Source organism: Dendrobates tinctorius, unplaced genomic scaffold (genome assembly GCF_039654945.1).
Source record: "Dendrobates tinctorius isolate UK_male_01 unplaced genomic scaffold, ASM3965494v1 ptg000028l, whole genome shotgun sequence".
Classification (NCBI taxonomy): Eukaryota; Metazoa; Chordata; class Amphibia; order Anura; family Dendrobatidae; genus Dendrobates; species Dendrobates tinctorius.
This window is the reverse complement of record NW_027361696.1, coordinates 4,356,609-4,378,379: the sequence shown is the minus strand read 5'-3', so window position 1 is coordinate 4,378,379 and position 21,771 is coordinate 4,356,609. Positions and strand designations below refer to the sequence as shown.

The 21,771-nt window shown below is 46.9% G+C and overlaps 2 pseudogenes; both read right to left on the bottom strand.

Moving 5' to 3' along the window:
• Positions 1-127: 127 nt before the first annotated feature.
• Positions 128-4,026, bottom strand: LOC141085679 (28S ribosomal RNA; annotated as a pseudogene).
• Positions 4,027-5,481: 1,455 nt separating this feature from the next.
• LOC141085697 (5.8S ribosomal RNA) lies at positions 5,482-5,635 on the bottom strand (annotated as a pseudogene).
• Between the last annotated feature and the right edge of the window lie 16,136 nt (positions 5,636-21,771).

Genomic DNA, 21,771 nt, shown 5'->3' with positions numbered 1-21,771 from the left:
GTATGCTCAAGGGGTTGATCTGGTCCCTGTGCATCTGGTCATCGGTCCCGCGCTCCAAAAGGATTACCGTTTCCCCCCTGCGCCGGGAGGGGGGATACGCTTTGGAGGCAATCCCCTTTTGGGATGGACAAAAGCTTGTCTCGAGGGATGCTGCTCTGCTACGTACGAAACTCCGAGACAGAAGCAGGTCGTCTACGAATGATTTACCACCGGGTTCCCAGCAAAACTTGCAGTGCGCTCCAGGAGAGAGGCGGCGGGGCTTCCGGCCGCTGTCTGGTCTACGGGGCGTGCGGCGTTACTTGCCGGGGGCTCAGGGACCCCCAGCTATCCCTGGCCGGGATGGGCTCCTCGACACTGCGGTATCGTCACGTTTAGTTAGGGGGGATTCTGACTTAGAGTCATTGAGTCATAATCCCACAGATGGTATCTTCTCCCCATTGGCTTCTCAGTCAAGCACACGCACCAAATGTCTGAACTTGCGGTTCCTCTCGTCCTGAGCAGGATTGCTGTTGCGACAACACATCATCATTAGGGTAAAACTAACCTGTCTCACGACTGCCTAAACCCAGCTCACGTTCCCTGTTAGTGGGTGAACAATCCAATACTTGGTGAATTCTGCTTCACAATGATAGGAAGAGCCGACATCGAAGGATCATTAAGTGACATCGCTATAAATGCTTGGTGGCCACAAGCCAGTTATTTCTGTCGTAACTTTTCTGACACCTCCTGCTTAAAACCCAAAAAGTCAGAAGGATCGAGAGGCCCCACCTTCATGGTCTTTAATCATACTGAAAATCTAGATCAAGTGAGCTTTTGCCCTTCTGCTCTATGGGAGGTTTCTGGCCTCCCTGAGCTTGCCTTAGTACACCTGCGTTACGGTTTGACAGGTGTACTACCCCAGTCAATCTCCCCACCTGCCACTGTCCCCAGAGCTCAACAGGGTCTTCTTATCCCCGATAATTCCGCCAAGCCCATTCTCTTCGCTGTGGTTTTGCTAGATAGTGCGTAGGGACAGTGGGAATCTCGTTTATCCATTCATGTGCGTCACTAATTAGATGACAAAGCATTTGGCTACCTTAAGAGAGTCATAGATACTCCCGCTGTTTTCCCGTGCTTCATTGATTTTTTTTAACTTTGGCATACAGAGCACTGGGCAGAAATCACATCGCGTCAAACCCTGTCTCGGGCCTTCGCGATGCTTTGTTTTAATTAAACAATCGAATTTCCTTGGTTCGCACCAGTTTTAAGTAAGCTGCAAGGCTCCGACTGAGGAGATGTGTCATCTGACCCAACTCCCCTGTGGGAAATCCAATGGGATGAGATGGGGCGGTGGAGAGGCGCTCACCGCTGCTGGGGAGATCCACGGGAGTCGATGCTGCCACCCACCAAGACCCCCTGCACCACCGTGCCCGGCCGCCTTTCCCTAACTGGGGCCACGCATGCGAATGCACAGAATGCACAGGGCCTTGGGAGGGGGAGTGGGCGGTTGCAGGCAGGCCAGAGGTTGCATGGAGGGAGCGGACAGTGGCTCCTCATCCAGCCGTGGTGCGCACCCAGCCCCGCTTCGCGCCCTGGCCCGACCAGCCCAGCCAATCCTTATCCCAAAGTTACTGATTTGACTTGCCGACTTCCCTTACCTGTTCACCTTGGAGACCTGCTGCGGATACGGCTATGACCCGGGGCGAGATTTACACCAACTCCCCCGGATTTTCAAGGGCCAGCGAGAGCTCACAAGACGCTGCTGTAACCGCGACGCTTTCCAAGGCTCAGGTCCCTCTCTCGTGGTGAACCCATTCCAGGGCGCCCTGTCTTTCCCAAAGAAAAGAGAACTTTCCCCGGGGCTTCCGCTGGCTTCTCCGGGATCATTTGTTTTGCTGCTCTGGGTGCCCCCGCCACCCCCTTTTTTTAAGGGGGAAGGCGTTGGGGCTTTCATCTCCACCGCTCCGGGTTCGGGGATCTGAACCCGACTCCCTTTCGATCAGCAGAGGGCGAAAGAACCCATCACCCATCCCTTCAGAAAAGCGCTTGCCCATCACTTAGGACCCACTGAACCATGTTCAACTGCTGTTCCAATGGAACCCTTTTCCACTTCGTCCTTCAAAGTTCTCATTTGAATATTTGCTACTACCACCAAGATCTGCACCCACGGCAGCTCTATTAAGCCCTCGCCAGGGACTTCAGTGCTAATGGTGGCGGCCCTCCTACTCATCACGGCCTAGCCCCCGTGGGCTTCAACTGCCGGTGATGGTCGGGTATGGGCTCAAAGCTTCAGTGCCATCCATTTTCAGGGCTGGTTGATTTGGCAAGTAAGTTGTTACACACTCCTTCGCGGATTCCAACTTCCATGGCCACCGTCCTGCTATCTATATCAACCAACACCTTTTCTGAGGTCCGATGAGCGTCGGCATCGGGCGCCTTAACCCAGTGTTCGGTTCATCCTGCAGCACCAGTAATTTTTACCAAAAGTGGTGCACTGGGCATGCGCATTCCACTCCCGGCTCCAGGCCAGCAAGCCGGGCTTCTTACCCATTTAAAGTTTAAGAGTAGGTTGAGATTGTTTCAGCCCCAAGACCTCTATTCATTCACTTTACCGGATAAAACTGGGTCTCTGGAGTGCGCCAGGTATCCTGAGGGAATCTTCGGAGGGAACCAGCTACTAGATTGTTCGATTAGTCTTTCGCCCCTATACCCAGGTCAGATGACCAATTTGCACGTCAGGACTGCTGCGGACCTCCACCAGAGTTTCCTCTGACTTCATCCTGCCCAGGCATAGTTCCCCATCTTTAGGGTCCTATCGCGCGCGCTTATGCTCCACCTCCCCGACAAAACAAATGAGTCGGGCCAGTGGTGCACCTGCAATTTCAATCCCTCAGAGCGGGCAGCGGGATCCCACCTCAGCCGGGGGGCCCGATCTTCACCTCCACTACACCACAGGGTTTTGTGTCGAGCCCTCGTGCACATGTTAGACTCCTTGGTCCGTGTTTCAAGAAGGGTCGGCTGGGTTGCCGACATCACCGCAGACCCCTGGTGACCAGCCCCAGCCCCTCGGGAGAGAGTTTGGGGCAGTGGGCCCTCCCGCCTCAGCGGTGTGGTGAGGTCAGGGTGCACTGAGGACAGTCCACCCTGGTTTATAGCCGTTTTAGGAGCGGGGGGTCCCCTTCCCCGTTGCCGAGCCCTGCTTCCCACCCGAGGGACCCCTGCCTACGACCGACAGCTTCCCTCACGGGAAGGATGCCATTGGGGGGCTGGGGAAGGCTGAGCGGAAGATGTTGCGGAGGCAATTGTCTCCCTCGACCCCAAGGGACTGCGACTGCTGCTGCCGAGAGGGGGATGTAATGCTGGGAGGGCGTGAGTCCTGTGCCCAAAAGCATGGGTGCAACCACCCGGCCACCTTCCGCCCCCAAAGCCTTCACAGCCAGCTCTGAGTCAGTCGCGACGCACTGCCATTGAGTAAATGCATCCTGCAGGGACCAAAGCCGCCCGGGCCACGTCAACTCCCAGACCGGCGGTACCCACCCTCCCCCGGAGGGGGAAGAGTGGAAAGCAGCCACCAAGATGAGCCGTGGGGCAGTATCGCAGGACCCGGACCAGACAACGCCAAACCCGCCTCGCTGAATCCTTCGGGCGGACCGCACAGACCCCACCCATTTACCTCTTAGCGGTTTCACGCTCTCTAGAACTCTCTCTTCAAAGTTCTTTTCAACTTTCCCTCATGGTACTTGTCTGCTATCGGTCTCGCGCCGGTATTTAGCCTTAGATGGAGTTTACCACCCGCTTTTGGACTGCATTAACTAACAGCCCGACTCCAGGGAGACCGGGTCCCGCCGTGCCAGCAGCCGCTACTGGACTACCATTGTCCACGGGCTGGGGCCACAATTAGAAGGACTCGGGCCAGGTGAACGGGGATTCGGGGCTGGGCTCTTTCCTCTTCACTGGTGTTACTGAGGGAATATCCTGCTTAGTTTCTTTTCCTCCACTTAGTAATATGCTTAAATTCATGGGGTCACCACATTTGATCTGAAGTCTTTAGACAAGTCTGGAGCCAGCAGCAGCAACAGTGCAGCTGCCGACATGCGTGCTGCCCATCCACACCGCGCCGAGGAGGGGGTTTGGCGTCCACCTTCAAAGTTGATGATTTTCCTCCCGTCTCCAGAAGCTCTGGAGGCAGCCCTGTGTCTCCACAGAGAGCCTCATGGAGGGTAACCCCCGCTTGTGGGCCTGGGCGGGTGGGTCTTGCTTTGGGGGGATGTAAGGGAGAAAAGAGAGAGCGTGTCGGGGCACGGAGCCCCAGGCCTCCCTTGATATAACCTTTGCGACGGGACCCCAGCCGTCATGGAGGATCGATGGTGCAACAACCCTCAGACAGGCGTAGCTGCAGCGCCCCCTAGGGCCAGGGTTACTCAGTCCAGGCCGGCCAGTTCTTTAGAGGATGTCATGGCAGCAGTGACCGTGGCCCTGGGCGTGCAATGAAAATAAAGATGATGATTATTTTAGGGAATAAAGATGGGGAATAATTTGTGACGCCACCTGTGGTGTTCGGCAATTAAGTTGATAGCCGACCCTGCAAAAGAGACCGCTGGGACTGTTGGTGATGCAGCAGAGTTGTTACAGCGCTTCATGGCCAGAGCTAAGCCCCAGGGCAGTTATAGGTGTTAGAAATGATGACGGGGGTTGTAGTGCAAGGCAGGTGACGCAGTAAATAAATCTGAGGAAACAGCGGAGTGCAGTTTCCACACTTTTACTCACAGTTCTCCAGTTACATTCCCCAGCCGGGGTGCTGTGTCCTCTGGGTTGGTGGTCCAGCCAGCTTTCAAGTAATTTGGAGTACTCCATGTCAGAACCCCCTTCAGATGTTCCTTCCCTGGCCATCTTACTGCGCTGGCTCCTGCCTCTCCTGCCCTGCGCCTTCACACACAGTGACCCAAGCCAGCAGCCCCGTATCCTGTCAGGCAACGTACTCTAGGTCCCCTTGATCCTATACGGCTGTCTTTTCACTGAGTGTGTGTGGATGTGGCTGCAGCACATGCAGGTACTGCAACCTCCGATGAGCTAGCTGAGTCCTCAGTTTCTCCACTAGTCTGGGGCCGGTCCCCTACTGCAACCGGGTCCCTCCACCTGACTAAAGTCAGCGTGGATTTGGGTGCCATGGGTGGATTCTTCACCTCCTGTGCCCCTAGGACCCCTTCTGTTCAATTCTCTTTCTTCTCTAGTCCAGTCTAGGGACGAGCTCCTCACTGCTCCAGTCCCCAGCACTAACTCCCTTCTCCTCCTTACTCCTTCTGACTCCTCCTGCAACTGTCACTCCTGTTACCATAACTCCCTCTTCTCCACTTTCTCCACCCACACCCTCTAACTAGTCCCTCCCTGGCCTGAAGAGGTCTAATATTGGATGTAAGTGTCTGGGTTCTGGGTAGTGCTCCCTCTTTACCCAAGAGCAGAGCACCACACCTCTAGCTGAGGTGCTGTACCTCTGTGGCGACTGAACTCTCAGGGGCGCCACATAACCCTGGGAGCAACCTGGGGCCGCAAGGTGCGTTCGAAGTGTCCATGATCAATGTGTACTGCAATTCAAATTAATTCTTGCAGCTAGCTGCATTCTTCATCGATGCGTGAGCCGAGTGTTCCCCTAAGAGTCACGTTTCTGGGTCTGGACTCTCAGAGGTGCCCTTTTCTCTCCTGTCAGCCGGACACAAAGGACAGGGTATGCCAGGGTTTTCTCTCTCGGCCCTGTTGCCCTGGGCACTCGACCTCCCCCGTCCCTCCCTCCGGCCGGGAGGAGATTGACGGAGGGCTCGAGGCGAATGGTACCCAGGGAGGGGGGTGTACAGGCAAGCGGGCGAATAGTACCCGGGACGGCCTTTTGTATTTTTCCTCAACCACTGGGTGGCGCTCACCGCAATCCAGCACTAACAACCATAGAGGTCTCCAGGAGACCTCGGGTTGTCATGCCGACACACCGGTGACCCACGATCACGTGACGCGGGTCACCGGTGTGCGTATTTCTGGCGTGATTGCCGGAAACGCCATTTAAATGCTGCTGTCGGCGTTTAACAGCTGCATTTAACTAGTTAATGGCCGCGGGTGGATCGCGATTCGACCGACATTGTCGTGAAGACAGACTCCTCCTTTAAATAAAACCTGCCTATCCTAGACCTAATCTGACTTCCTCTAAAACAGTGTTTCTCAACTCCAGTCCTCAAGACCCACCAACAGGTCATGTTTTCAGGATTTCCTTAGTATTGCACAGGTGATGGAATTAATGCTTGAGCAGGTGTTGAAATCACCTGTGCAATGCTAAGGATATCCTGAAAACTTGACCTGTTGGTGGGTCTTGAGGACTGTAGTTGAGAAACACTGCTCTAAAATAAGTAAATCCCACTGGGCCTGGGTTGCTCCTGATGTGGACATCCACCAGGCGAGTCTCGCTATTTAATGCGACACTGTTGTAAGCCAGCCGGTCTCTGGAACCTTCTCTATTCTGGGGCCTCGAGACATTATTGAAGTCCCCTCCAAAGACCACCTGCCAGCTAGAAAGCAGAAAAGGTTTAATCCTCATGAAAAGATTTTTACGGTCCCACTTAGACTGCAGGATGTAGATGTTCACAAGCCGAAGCTCTTGAACCTTCATGAGCACATCCAAGATCAAGCACCACCCCATTTCCAACTCAATTACCCGTTGGCATTCAACCTCTGCAGTTTTAAAAAGAACCGCCACCCCGCTATAATGCTCAGACGCAAAAGCTCAGTAGGAGGCTCATGCGTCCACTTCCACCAAAGACGTCAGATCTGACAATGTGGTCTGCAAAAATAAAATGTCAGTATCAAGACGACTGAGAGAATCAAAGGCCTTAAACCTAGCCGCATCTGACTTTTTGCTAGCAATATTATTGGTTGCTAGCATCAACGGGGTGGAGTGCCGCCATCATGGATGATTAGGTCCGACAGCATCCTTTTTCCCACTCCCTCTTGAAGCGTGCTCGTCCGATGTAGCTGAAGATATCCCATGCTTCAAGCACACGGACACATTCATACCATTTTTCATACACCCACCTTTGTCTGGAGGGCTTGACGTGACCTCCTCCCCCAAGGGCCTGTTCTCCACCCCCGAAGAAGAATGCCCGACGTCCTCCAGATCCCTGGTTACCTTTTCCTCAACACTCGGCACCATGTACTCATCCTCCTTCCCCTCTGAAGGGGCCAGAGAGATGTCACACAGGACATGATACCGATTGCTGAGGCCCACCACAGGTGGGGTGTCCAATCCTTCCTCCGGCATCTGGATCTGGGTCCCAACTAACGACCCCAAGGGATCCCATTCCAGGGATGTACACTGAAAGATCTGTTTTGTTTTAACTTTTTTCTTACCATTATGCTTTTTCTTTCTATCTAACCATTCCCTCGCTTCCAAATTCAGACCCTCACTGCATAAAGATCGCGAGGCATCAGCATCATCCTCTCTAATGAGTCTCTCCACCTCCTCGTCCAGCTTGCTGCCTGGGACCTCAGCTGCAAGATTTGAGCTAGGGTTGGGAGACAGAGACATTACTCCCTGTCCCCATCCCTCTCCCTGTGTTGCTTCAGGTGCCTCTTCACCTTTGGGGGAGACAACTGCTTGCTCCTCACTGGTCCCCCGCCTCCTCCACCTCTGCTGGTCCCTTCACCAGCAGGACCGGACCCACTGCCCTAGGCCGAACCCACCGGATTCAGGACCGCATTGGCGAAAGAGCGTGGTCAGTGGCTGAACAGATGCTCAAGATCTCCACACAGGCTACACCTAATGTCCTTACAAGATGCTAAAATGTGAGTGGCTGCCACACTTGTGACAGACCTTCGGATGCCCCTGGTATAAGATCATGATCCGATCCTTCCCCAAAAATGTTGAGGAAGGAATGTGTGTAACAGAATGTCATGAAACATTACATGAAACCTTCAACTTTACCATGAAGGTCCAGGTCCCCGACCAGATGCCAAACCAGTCAAGATTCTTTTCTGGAACCTTGACCACATCTCCAAACCGACTTAACAAGGTCATAATGTCCATACCAGAAAGTGACCTATTACCTGTCAAAACAGTCACTTTCCTGACTGCATTCTGATGGGAGATTGCATGCACTGCAAACCCCCATCACTTCGGGTGACAATGAGTCAGCTCATACTGTGACCAGAACAGCTCCATGCCCTCCGGCCTTACGAAACTGACATCAAAGTAGGTGGTGCCAAAGGGTTGGTTCAGGGCATAAATGTCCTGAGCCATGAAGCCCGCCTTCATGAGGATCTCCACCACCCTATTTCTAGGGGGGCACGCAACTTCACCCACCCACCGAAAGTGGACCACATTCCTGCAGGCAACACCCTGCCCCGGTGTTGGCAGAGACCAAACAGTCCCTGCACCCTTATCTTGGAAAGCAGATAAACCATGTCTCTTTGTCCAAAAAGACAGGTCAACCACCCCAGTCCCTGCATTGATGGTTTCGTCACCCCTCTTCAGGGCCTTCAGAAGACACCATTGCAAGTCACCATCGCCAAGTTTGCCAAAGACCCAGACACACTATAAGGATTTCGGACTTTCCTTTGTGCCTGTTCGCCCTTATCCAAGATGGAGTCTTGTATCTCGCCTTGTCATGGAACTTCCTGTCTGTTCTGATTATTTAAGTCCGGGCTGTGTGTTCCTCTTTGCCTGAGTATTTTGTTGCTGTTGGCTCCTGAGCTCCTGCCTGTCTACTGGAGGACTCCCTGCTGCTGCTCGTTACTCGATGCTCTGCCTCTCTGTGTTATGCTGCCTATAGTCCTCTGTGCGTCTCCCTGATGATGTCTATGCTTAACTACTGTCTGGACTTCTAGTGTGGAACTATTCGCCTCTGGATCTGCTGTGGCCTGTAAAGAATCCTGACATCACCATCTCCTCTATGCCTGTGTTTGTTGGGTTGCAGTGCTGAACTTGTGCGGGACTTTCAGACCAAAAAGGTACATATAGTGACCTTCTCCTGTTAATGCTACTCCCGTATAATGTTGGTCTTCTACATTTAAGTGCAGTGTGTATTTCCACCCTTATGATTGCTGGACGTCTACACTTTAGTGCAGTGTGCGTGCTCATTCATAATATAGCTGGACTTCCATATTAAACGCATTGTGCTTACTCTCATGCATATTGCTGTACTCCCACGTTTAGTGCTTTGTGCACACCTGTGTCATATTACTGTTGGACTTGTTCATATTAGCGGTCACGCCCCACTCTTCAGTTACATTGGACATTTCCATGTTGTGTTCTGCATTCGTTACTGTTGCAGGAAGTGCTATGTTAGTTTTGCCTTACTTGCATCATTCTATAGTGTGATTTGTTTTCGTTACTAATGCAGAAAGTGCTCTGTTAATTTTGTTTCACTTGCATTATTCTATATTGTGCTGTGTTTTCATTACTATTGCAGGAAGTGCTCTGTTAATTTTGTTTCACTTGCATTATTCTATATTGTGCTGTGTTTTCGTTACTATTGCAGGAAGTGCTCTGTTAGTTTTGTTTCTCTTGTTAATATATTCATTTGCATCAGCTTTGGTCTCAGTTTTGTATTATCCCATGCTATCAGATTCCGTAGTACCCATATAATTGTTACAGGATACTCAGACCAATTAAAGAATCTGCTGGGATAATGTCGACTGAGACAAAGTTGGATCAGTTCTCTATGATTCACTATTTACAGGTGGATATAGAGGCTCTGCAAATCAAGGTTGCTAACTGGGAGGCCCATTTTGGACAGGCACTTCAGGATTTAAGTAATCAGATAACAGAACAGGTGCCTCCACCCTCGAGGCAGCCACTGCTAATTAGCCCTCCCAAGTTACCACCGTTTAGGTTCAGTGGAGACCACTACAAGTTTCGTGAGTGTGTAAATCAATGCCTTTTGTATTTTGATATGCATGCCGCCCACTTCATTACTGATCGATCCAAGGTTTTATGTATAATCATGTTACTTACTTCCCGGGCAAATCCGCTTATGGAGACTCATGAATAACCTTGACGATTTTCTTGCTGCAATGTCTATGATGTTTGATGATCCTAATCATCGCACTACAGCTGAGCCCGCCTTGTTATCATTACGTCATGGTAAGTGTTCTGTCATTGAATACTCTACTGAGTTTAGACGGCTGGCGGTGGATACTATTTGGGACTGTTAAGCCCAATTACCCATTTTTAAGAGAGAGGGGATTGTCTAGTGTGATGAAAAACAAGTTAGCTCATGCAGATGCTCCGCAAGAGTTAGACACTTTTATACAGCATTGTGTACGCATTGACATGCAAATTACTGAGCGTAGACGGGAGAGATTTGCAGCCTTTAATCGTGTCACTAACTCTTCCCTTTCTTCTAAAGAATCTACAGGCAAACCCTCTTGGGAGGTTGAACCAGTTCCTATGCAGGTGGATGCTTTACAGCGGCGTGAGAGTAATGAGTACAGGGAGCATCATTTTCGGGAAAGTCTGTGTTTTTACTGCGGTCAGTCAGATCACTTCCTTATCAACTGTCTCAAGTGGCCTCGCAAGGTACTGGCCACGGTAGGGGAATTTGAGAATCAGGATGCTGAATCTATTATGTCTGAGTCTAGTTTTTCTGTGAATGCCATCTTTCATTCTCTGTCTGTGACAGCTTCTCTTGAAACAGAGGAATAAAGAGACACATTGCACCCTTCCCATTAAGATCCAGTTGTCGGGACAATGGATTCCCTGTGCAGCTCTGGTGGATTCAGGGGCAAGATGTAATTTTATGGACTTAACCTTTGCCAAGGAACACGGCATACAGACTCAGCAGAGAGCAGCCCCGGTAACTATGGAAATGGTGGATGGTTCCCCTCTAGTTTCTGGACCAAAAGATCAAAAAACTGTACCTCTGGAAGTTTTCATTGAACCCAACCATCAGGAAATGTTATCCTTTATGTTGATTTACTCACCAAATTTCCCTTTAAATTTAGGAATTCCATGGCTTCAGTTGCAGAATCCTATTATTAACTGGGAGACCAAGGAAATCACTTTCCCATCAAGGGAAACACCAGTGACAAGCCAGGCAAGTTCTCGGAACACGGAATGTACCACTGAGGTATCTTTGTTACCATCTATTTATACTGGGCCGGCCCGAGAGATTACGGCGCCCTAGGCGAAACTATTTTGTTGCGCCCCTACTATTCTTGGCAGTAGATGAAAACTTGGGATATAAATTTAGGAGCAAAATAAACCATAACAACAATGATTAATTAACTCTCTCCTAACTCTTTAATCTTCTGAGAAGTTGTATAGGACAAATATATACAAAGTAATCAATAACACAAAACAAAAACGACCATAGGTAATTAAAATTTTTGTTTCCTTGCCTTTTTTTTTGAAAAGGATGACACTAAGTCACCGAGATTAATTTGTATAGCAACTTTAGATTCTATCGAAATTGTTGCCTACCCAGCCAACCTCTCTTGCGTCATATTTGCCCTTAAATATGTTTTAATTAGCTTTAGTTTTGAGAAGCTTCTCTTTCCTGAGGCCACGGACACAGGCAGAGTCAAAAGAATTCTTAGAGCCACCACCAGGTTGGGGACACTTTCTTTCAAGTTAGATTTAAGCAAAAGTTCAAGAACGTCTTTTGGTGATGAATCTTCTGGAACACGTCTTGACATTGCCTGCAGTTCACCACATAGCTCTATGGCATCGATGTCTTTTACTTCGTTGTGTGTAAGAGACTTTTCCAGAGCTTTACACTTATCCAGAACAAATTTGCTTGGTTTTCCCTCAAGTGAACGGATGTGGTACAAAAATCCAAATTTCAATTCCATTTCTTTCAGCTTTTTATAATTTTTTCTATTTTTTCTCTGGCGCCCCCTTTGGGTCGGCGCCCTAGGCGGCCGCCTAGTTCGCCTATACGTTCGGGCTGGCCCTGCATTTATAATGAATTCTCAGATATTTGTGAAAAGAAGATGGCAGACCAGCTTCCTCCTCACACACCTTATGATTGTCCCATTGAACTGCTTCCGGGGGCAGCTATTCTATTCAAGAATGTCTACCCACTTGCAGCGCCGGAGCTGCAGGCTTTTAAGGAATACATTGATGAGAATTTGGCTAAGGGTTTCATTCGTCCTTCCTCATCACCGGCTGGAGCACCCATCTTTTTCATAAAAAAAAAGGATGGAACTCTTAGACCTTGTATTGATTATCGGGAGCTCAATAAGGTAACCATCCAGAATCATAGAATCATAGAATCATAGAATCATAGAATCGTAGAGTTGGAAGGGACCTCCTGGGCCATCTGGTCCAACCCCCTGCTCAAAGCAGGATTCGCTAAATCATCCCAGTCAGATGTCTGTCCAGCCTCTGTTTGAAGACTTCCATTGAAGGAGAACTCACCACTTCTCGTGGCAGCCTGTTCCACTCATTGATCACTCTAACTGTCAAAAAGTTTTTTCTAATATCTAATCTGTGTCTCTTCCCATTCAGTTTCATCCCATTGCTTCTAGTCTTTCCTTGTGCAAATGAGAATAAAGTTGATCCTTCTACAATGTGACAGCCCTTTAGATATTTGTAGACAGCTATTAAGTCTCCTCTCAGTCTTCTCTTTTGCAAACTAAACATTCCCAAATCCTGCAACCTTTCCTCATAAGACAGGGTTTGCAGACCGGTCACCATTCTGGTCGCTCTTTTCTGAACTTGCTCCAGTTTGTTGATGTCTTTTTTAAAATGTGGTGCCCAAAACTGGACACAATATTCCAGATGAGGTCTGACCAAAGAGGAGTAGAGGGAAATCGCTACCCTTTACCGTTAATTCCTGAACTGCTGGAAAGAGTATGACATGCTAAGATCTTCTCTAAGTTGGATCTTCGAGGAGCATATAATTTGATTCGGATCCGTTCTGGAGATGAATGGAAGACTGCATTTAGATGTTGGTATGGGCATTTCGAATATCTTGTGATGCCTTTTGGTCTCTGCAATGCTCTGGCAACCTTTCAACACCTGGCTAATGATATTTTTAGAGATCTGTTAGACCATTTTGTTGTGATCTATCTGGATGATATTTTGATTTTTTCTGATTCATTGCAGGAACATCAGGACCATGTTAAAACCGCCCTAAGACGTCTGAAAGAGAATCATCTCTACATTAAGCCTGAAAAATGTGAGTTCCATCACACAAAGATTCAATTTCTGGGGTATGTCATCTCGCCACAGGGGCTTAACATGGAGGCAAGCAAAATTCAAGCTATTCTTGATTGGCCTGCACCTAAAAATGTCAAGGAGGTGCAGCGTTTCATCAGATTCGCAAACTTTTATAGACGATTTATTTGCAATTTCTCTGAAATTGTTTGACCCATTACACAGCTAACTAAGAAGGAAAAGACTTTCTTGTGGTCCTCACAGGCTCAGGAAGATTTTGATTGTCTAAAGTCCCGATTTAATTCTGCATCTGTACTGATTCACGCTAATCCAGCACATCCTTTCATCGTGGAAGTGGACTGTGCTCTGGGGCCATCCTTTCACATAGAACAGGAGAGAAAGGTCTGTAACATCCTTGTGCTTTTTTTTCTCGCCAACTTTCCATTGCAGAGAAGAACTATGATGTGGGACATAAAGAGCTTCTAGCTATTATCACTGCATTTAAGGAATGGAGCCACCATCTGCAGGGGGAAGCACAACAAGTTATTGTGCTCACGGACCATCGCAATCTGGAATTTCTTAGATCTACTAGATGTACTAGATGTCTTTCTCCATGGCAGGCTCATTGGAGTCTATTTTTGAACTAACTTAATTTTGTCATTTCGTACGTCCCAGTTTCACGTAATGGGAAAGCGGATGCTTTGTCCCAAATCCATGCCATGGATTCCGTACCTGGGACCCCGTCTAAGACCATCTTGTCTGATGCCAACTTTGTCGGAGTCATTCAGAATAAGGACTTATGGAAGACCATTGAGCAGGCCTATGACGCAGACCCATTTCTCGCCAACCTGACTGCTGATGTGAACTTGGTTCTCAAAAACGGTATGTGGGTTCGGGATTAACATTTATAGGTTCAAGAGGCCGTAAAGTTGCAGGTCGCCAAATTTGTCAATGACTCCAAGTTGGCTGGTCATCGGGGGGGTACAGAAGGCACAGCAGTGCCTGAGCCATTTCTTTTGGTAGCTACGTTATCTCTTGTGAGGTATGTGCATGCTTTAAGACTCCTCGTTTATCACCTACTGGATTGCTACAACAACAACCCATCCCCTCTCGCCCTTGGGGATCTATTTCAATGGATTTTATAGTAGAATTGCCCACCTCTTGGGGAAAGAATTATATTCTAGTGGTTATAGATCTCATTGCTAAAGCTACCCACTTCATCTCTTGTACTGGTCTTCCCTCAGCCAAGGAGACGGTAGATCTGGTCATCCAGAATGTGTTCCGGCTGCATGGAGTTCCGGATGAAATCATCTCGGATCGGGGAGTGCAGTTTACGTCCAGGTTCTGGAAGAGATTCTGTCCTGTGCTTGGTGTTAATGTTTGCTTGTCTTCTGCGTATCATCCTCAGACTAATGGGCAGAGTGGACCAATCAGACTCTGGAACAGTATCTTGGATGCTATATCAGCCTTTCGCAGGATGACTGGTTGGAGTTGCTTCCGCTAGCAGAATTTTGTTACAACTCTTAGAGTTCATCTACTAAGGTAACACCCTTCTTTGCCAACCTGGGTTATCATCCCAGTATTCTTCCCTGATCCCCGATCGATGCACCGATGCTTGTAGTCATGAGAGGTTGGTGGCAATGAGACAGAATCTGGTAACCCTGAAGGAATCTACTGCACAGGAGAGATATAAAAGATCTGCCGATAGGTTCAGAGGCCTGCACCTATGTTCAAGGTAGGGAACTCTGTGTGGTTATCCACAAAACACTTGAGATTGAACACTCCATCACAGAAACTGGGAAAAAAATTCATCGGCCCGTTCAATATCTCTGGGATTGTGAGTCCCGTTGCCTGTCGTCTGAAGTTACCAATGACCACTTACAGTTGTGGCCAAAAGTATTGACACCCCTGCAATTCTGTCAGATAATACTCAGTTTCTTCCTGAAAATGATTGCAAACACAAATTCTTTGGTATTATTATCTTCATTTAATTTGTCTTAAATGAAAAAACACAAAAGAGAATGAAGCAAAAAGCAAAACATTGATCCTTTCACACAAAACTCCAAAAATGGGCCAGACAAAAGTATTGGCACCCTCAGCCTAATACTTGGTTGCACAACCTTTAGCCAAAATAACTGCGACCAACCGCTTCCGGTAACCATCAATGAGCTTCTCACAATGCTCTGCTGGAATTTTAGACCATTCTTCTTTGGCAAACTGCTCCAGGTCCCTGATATTTGAAGGGTGCCTTCTCCAAACTGCCATTTTTAGATCTCTCCACAGGTGTTCTATGGGATTCAGGTCTGGACTCATTGCTGGCCACCTTAGAAGTCTCCAGTGCTTTCTCTCAAACCATTTTCTAGTGCTTTTTGAAGTGTGTTTTGGGTCATTGTCCTGCTGGAAGACCCATGACCTCTGAGGGAGACCCAGCTTTCTCACACTGGGCCCTACCTTATGCTGCAAAATTTGTTGGTAGTTTTTGACTTCATAATGCCATGCACACAGTCAAGCTGTCCAGTGCCAGAGGCAGCAAAGCAACCCCAAAACATCAGGGAACCTCCGCCATGTTTGACTGTAAGGGACCATGTTCTTTTCTTTGAATGCCTCTTTTTTTCTCCTGTAAACTCTATGTTGATGCCTTTGCCCAAAAAGCTCTACTTTTGTCTCATCTGACCAGAGAGCATTCTTAAAAAACGTTTTAGGCTTTTTCAGGTAAGTTTTGGCAAACTCCAGCCTGGCTTTTTATGTCTCGGGGTAAGAAGTGGGGTCTTCCTGGGTCTCCTACCATACAGTCCCTTTTCATTCAGACGCCGACGGATAGTACGGGTTGACACTGTTTTACCCTCAGACTGCAGGACAGCTTGAACTTGTTTGGATGTTAGTCGAGGTTCTTTATCCAACATCCACACAATCTTACGTTGAAATCTCTTGTCAATTTTTCTTTTCCGTCCACATCTAGGGAGGTTAGCCACAGTGCCATGGGCTTTAAACTTCTTGATGACACTGCGCACGGTAGACACAGGAACATTCAGGCCTTTGGAGATGGACTTGTAGCCTTGAGATTGCTCATGCTTCCTCACAATGTGGTTTCTCAAGTCCTCAGACAGATCGTTGGTCTTCTTTCTTTTCTCCATGCTCAATGTGGTACACACAAGGACACAGCACAGAGGTTGAGTCAACTTTAATCCATGTCAACTGGCTGCAAGTGTGATTTAGTTATTGCCAACACCTGTTAGGTGCTAACTTACCTGTTAGGTGCCACAGGTAAGTTACAGGTGCTGTTAATTACACAAATTAGAGAAGCATCACATGATTTTTCGAACAGTGCCAATACTTTTGTCCACCCTCTTTTTTTATGTTTGGTGTGGAATTATATCCAATTTGGCTTTAGGACAATTCTTTTCGTGTTTTTTCATTTAAGACAAATTAAATGAAGATAATAATACCAAAGAATTTGTGTTTGCAATCATTTTCAGGAAGAAACTGAGTATTATCTGACAGAATTGCAGAGGTATCAATACTTTTGGCCACAACTGTACCATGACGTAATGATAACAAGGCGGTCTCAGCTGTAGTGCGATGATTATCCATCTGAGAAAACTCTTGGGAGCTCGTGAGCAATATCTGTGCTGCTCAAAAGATTACACTTTTCCATCAGAAATATCCTGAAAAGTCTGGTCCTGGTTCGTCCTGAGGCCACTTCTGAGGTGGGAGTAATGTAAGGATTCCGGACTTTCCTTTGTGTCTGTTTGCCCTGATCCAAGATGGAGTCTCGTATCTCGCCCTGTTATGGAACTTCCGGTCTGTCCTGATTATTTAAGTCCAGGTCATGTGCTCCTCTGTGCCTGAGTATTTTGTTGCTGTTGGATCCAGAGCTCCTGACTGTCTGCTGCTGGACTCCCTGCTTCTCGTTACTCGGTGCTCTGCCATTCCACGTTCTGCCACCTGCAGTCCTCTGTGTGTCTCCCTGATGCTGTCTGTGCTTAACTACGGTCTGGACTTCTAGTGTGGAGCTATTCACCCTTGGAACTGCTGTGGCTAGTAAGGAATCCTGACATCTCCATTTCCTCTAGGTCTGTGTTTGTCTGGGCTGCGTTGCTGGACTTGTGCGGGACTTTCAGCCCTAAAGGTACATATAGTGACCTTCTCCTGTTTATGCCGCTCCTGTATATTGCTGGTCTTCTACGTTTAAGTGCTGTGTGCATTTACACCCTTATGATTGCTGGACTTCTACACTTTAGGGTTGTGTGCATGCTCATTCATAACATCGCAGGACTGCCTCATTAAATGCGGTGTGCTTACTTTCATACTTACTGCTGGACTCCTACATTTAGTGCCTTGTGGACACCTGCGTCGTATTACTGTTGGACTGGTTCATATTAGTGGTTGTGCTCCGCTCTACAGTTATTTTGCATCATTCTATATTGTGCTGTGTTTTCGTTACTATTGCAGGAAGTGCTCCACTAGTTTTACTTTACTCCCTTCACTCTATATTGTGCTGAGTTTTCATTACTATTGCAGGAAGAAGTCTGTTAGTTGTGTTACCCTTGATAAATATACTTATTTGCATCAACTTTGGTCTCAGTCTCGTATTATCCCACGCAATTAGAGTCCGTTGTACCCTTATAGTTGTTACATGACCATTCTTGACGTGTCCAGCTAGAACCTTGATCTAAACCCAATTGAGCATCTCTGGAGAGACCTGAAAATGGCTGTCCATCAACATTCACCATCCAACCTGACGCGGAACTGGAGAATATCTGCTAGGAAGAATGGCAGAGAATCCCCAAATCCAACTATCAAAAACTTGTCGCATCATTCCCAAGAAGACTCATTGCTGTACTAGCTCAAAAGGGTGCTCCTACTCAATACTGAGCAAACAGTCTGAGTACTTATGACCATGTGATATTTCAGTTTTTCTTTTCTAATAAATTTGCAAAAATATCTACATTTGTTTTTTTAGTCAAGATGGGGTGCAGAGTGTACATTAATGAGAAAAAAATGAACTTTTTTGAATTTACCAAATGGCTGCAATGAAACAAAGAGTGAAAAATTTAAAGGGGTCTGAATTCTTTCCGTACCCACTGTATAACCCTTTGGGAATTTATCTACAGGTGTAGTAATGATTTTGACTTTGTGGGTGTTTTCCAGAAACAGGCAGCAGTGGATGTTGCTGAGTGAAAATTGCAAACTGCCATTGTAGTGACATGTAGGTTGTGGTGACCAGTACACTGTAGTGACCAGCACGTGGCAGTCACCAGTACATTATGCCCAGCTCATGCTTCTGGAGACACACCTGTAAATTAGGTGGGCTCTCACGTAAGCTCTCACGAGCAGGGTTGTCTTATTTTGCTTTAATTATTGTATTATTGTTAACGTTGTTACTTATGACTTGTGTTTTGAAACTGTTAAACTGTAAAGCGCTGTGGAATATGTTGGCACTATATAAATAAAGATGATTGTTATTATTATTATTATTACTACAGCCAAACATTTGGGCACTAAATGTTGCTTAGGCCCACCGCCGAATCATAGTTCAGACGGTATCCACAGTGCCTCCATCTGCTACATTATAGGGAATCTTCCGCCAGAGGTTCTGTCTGAATCACATATTTCAAAGATTTACACAGAAACTCGGGTGCGAGCGTTCAATGCAGAGTGCACGATAAATGTGCATCAAGCCTTACTGCGATCTTTGGGAGGCAGAATGAAAAATTCAACAGCATGTGAAGAATTGGCTTTATTTATTTTTTACGACGTTCCTCATGCGGTATAAGTGATTAGGCAACTTTATTCTTCAGATCAGTGCGATTACAGCAATATCATATTTATATCGGGTTTTTATGTTTGGCTGCTGTCACGCACTAAAAGATGCTTTTAATTGAGAAAACTAGTTTTTGCATCACCATATTTTGAGAGCTATAATTTTTTAATATTTCGGCCAACAGAGTCATGTTATGGCTTGTTTTTTGCGGGACGAGCTGATGTTTTTATTGGTACCATTTTCGCACACATGACATTTTTTGATGGCTTTCTATTGTGATTTTTGGGAGACAGAATGAACAAAAATCAGCAAGTCAGGAATTGCTTTTTGTATTTTTATACCGCTCCGCCTGTGTTAAAATTGGTAAAACAGCTTTATTCTTCAGGTCAGTATGATTACAGAGATACTACAGTTATATCTTTTTTATGTTTTGGCGCTTTTACACAATAACTGTTTTATAGAAAAAATAATTATTTTGGCATTGCTGTATTCTGAGAGCTATAACTTTTTTAGTTTTCTGCTGATTGAGCTGTATGGTGGCTCGTTTTTTGCGGGACAAGATGATATTTTCAGCTGTACCATTTTTATTTACATCCGTCTTTTTGATCACATTTTATTGCACTTTCTGTTCGGCAGTATGATGATAAAGCATTGTTTTTTTACCCGTTTTTTATTTATTTTTTTAAGATGTTCACTGAAGGGGTTAACTAGTGGGACAGTTTTATAGAGCGGGTCATTACGGATGTGACGATACCAAATATGTGTACTTTTATTTTTTTTATTTACATAAATAAATGTATTTATTGGAATATATTTTTTCCCTTATTTAGGGAATGTTTAAAAAAATATTTTTACACATTCTAATATATATTTTTTTAACTTTTTTACATTGTCCCAGTATGGGACATTACTATTTTACATCAGATCGCTGATCTGACACTGCAGAGTATCACATCAGCATCTGACAGGCAGGGAGGAGGCATCTTAGGTCCTGCTCTCCGCAGACGCTCACAAGCCGCCTTCCCTGCAGGACCTGGAAGGACCCCGCGGCCATCTTGGTGCTCCATGGAGACCATCACGACAACGTGATGCCCCTCTATGTCGCTGTCACTACTGCTATCACCGATCGTGGACGTTGTTGCGTGGTGTTAGCTGTTACATACAGCTGACACCCGCCCTCAATTGCCGCGGCATTCAGCGTGAGGCCACGCGATCTGTGCGCTGTACTAGTACTGCTGTTTGCGGCAACGCATCTCCCGCAGAGCTGTATTAGTACGACGCATGTCGGGAAGGGGTTAAACAGGTGCTTCAGGTATTAAGGGTTAACAATTATGCCAAACTAGAGAAAAGAATTTTCGTCATCCAGGAGCTGCAGTTTTTGGGTACCTGTTGTCATCTTTGAGTTTTTAGATGGATCCGCAGAAAGGTTCGTGCTGTACTTGATTGGGACCATTCCAAGAATCTGAAGGCATTATATTGTTTTCTGGGTTTTACTAATTTTTACTGGACATTTATTCAAAATTATTCAGGAAAGGTGAAACCCCTTACTGACATGACGAGGAAGGGGTCTGATTTTTTTAAATGGTTGAATGCTCAGCAGGCTTTTTCTTCCTAAGGCCTTTTTCACACTTCCGTTTTTTTGGTTCAGTTGCAATCCGTGAAAAATGCGAAAAACGGATCTGTTTCCGTTGTGACACCAACGTATGCCACCGGACCGTTGTTTTGACGGATTCGCTGAAGTGTGAAATTTAAAGGAACCGCATCCTGGAAAAGGAGTTGTTGTCCAGTTTGTCCTGAGTACGTGGGTACCCCATATGTGGGTGGGGACCACTGTTTGGGCACACGTCAGGGCTCGGAAGGGAAGTAGTGATATTATGAAATGCTGACTTTGATGGAATGGTCTGCGGGCATCATGTTACATTTGCCGAGCCCTCTGATGTATCTAAACTGTGGAAACCCCCGACAAGTGACCCCATTTTGGAAACTAGACCCCCCAAGGAACTTAACTAGATGTGTGGTGAGCACCTTGAATCCCCAAGTGCTTCACAGAAGTTTATAACGCAGAACCGTAAAAATAAAAAAATAATTTTTTTCATAAAAAAAAATGATTTTTTAGCCAGCAATTTTTATTTTCACAAGGGTAACAGGATAAATTGGACCCCAAAAGTTGATGTCCAGTTTGTCCTAAGTATGCTGGAACCCCATATGTGGGGGGGAACCACTGTTTGGGCACACGTCGGGGCTCGGAAGGGAAGTAGTGATATTATGAAATGCTGACTTTGATAGAATGGTCTGCGGGCGTCATGTTACATTTGCAGAGCCCCTGATGTACCTAAACTGTGGAACCCCCCCACAAGTGACCCTATTTTGGAAACTAGACCCCCCAAGGAACTTATCTAGATGTGTGGTGAGCACATTGAACCCCCAAGTGCTTCACAGAAGTTTATAACGCAAAGCTGTGAAAATAAAAAATCAGAAATTGGACCCCAAAAGTTGTTGTCCAGTTTGTCCTGAGTACGCTGGTACCCCATATATGGGGGGGAACCATTGTTTGGGCACACGTAAGGGGAGAGAGAGAGAGAGAGAGAGAGAATTTCGCCGCTTCCAGGATGGTATTTCAGGGTTAAAATGTTTCCCGGAGCAGGGCATGCACACTTAAAAATAGCGGATCCAACAGACAACCGTCAGTCAACATCCGCCACTAATGCAAGTCAATGGGGAAAAAAGCGGATCCGCCAAAAAAGGGGCGGATCCGTTTTTTTCACAAACTGGTGGATTTCGACTGACGTCAAAAAACGGAAATGTGAAACAGGCCTAAGGCCCTTTTCACATATCAGTTTTTTTCCATCAGTCACAATCCGTCATTTTTAGAAAAAAACGGTTCCAGCAC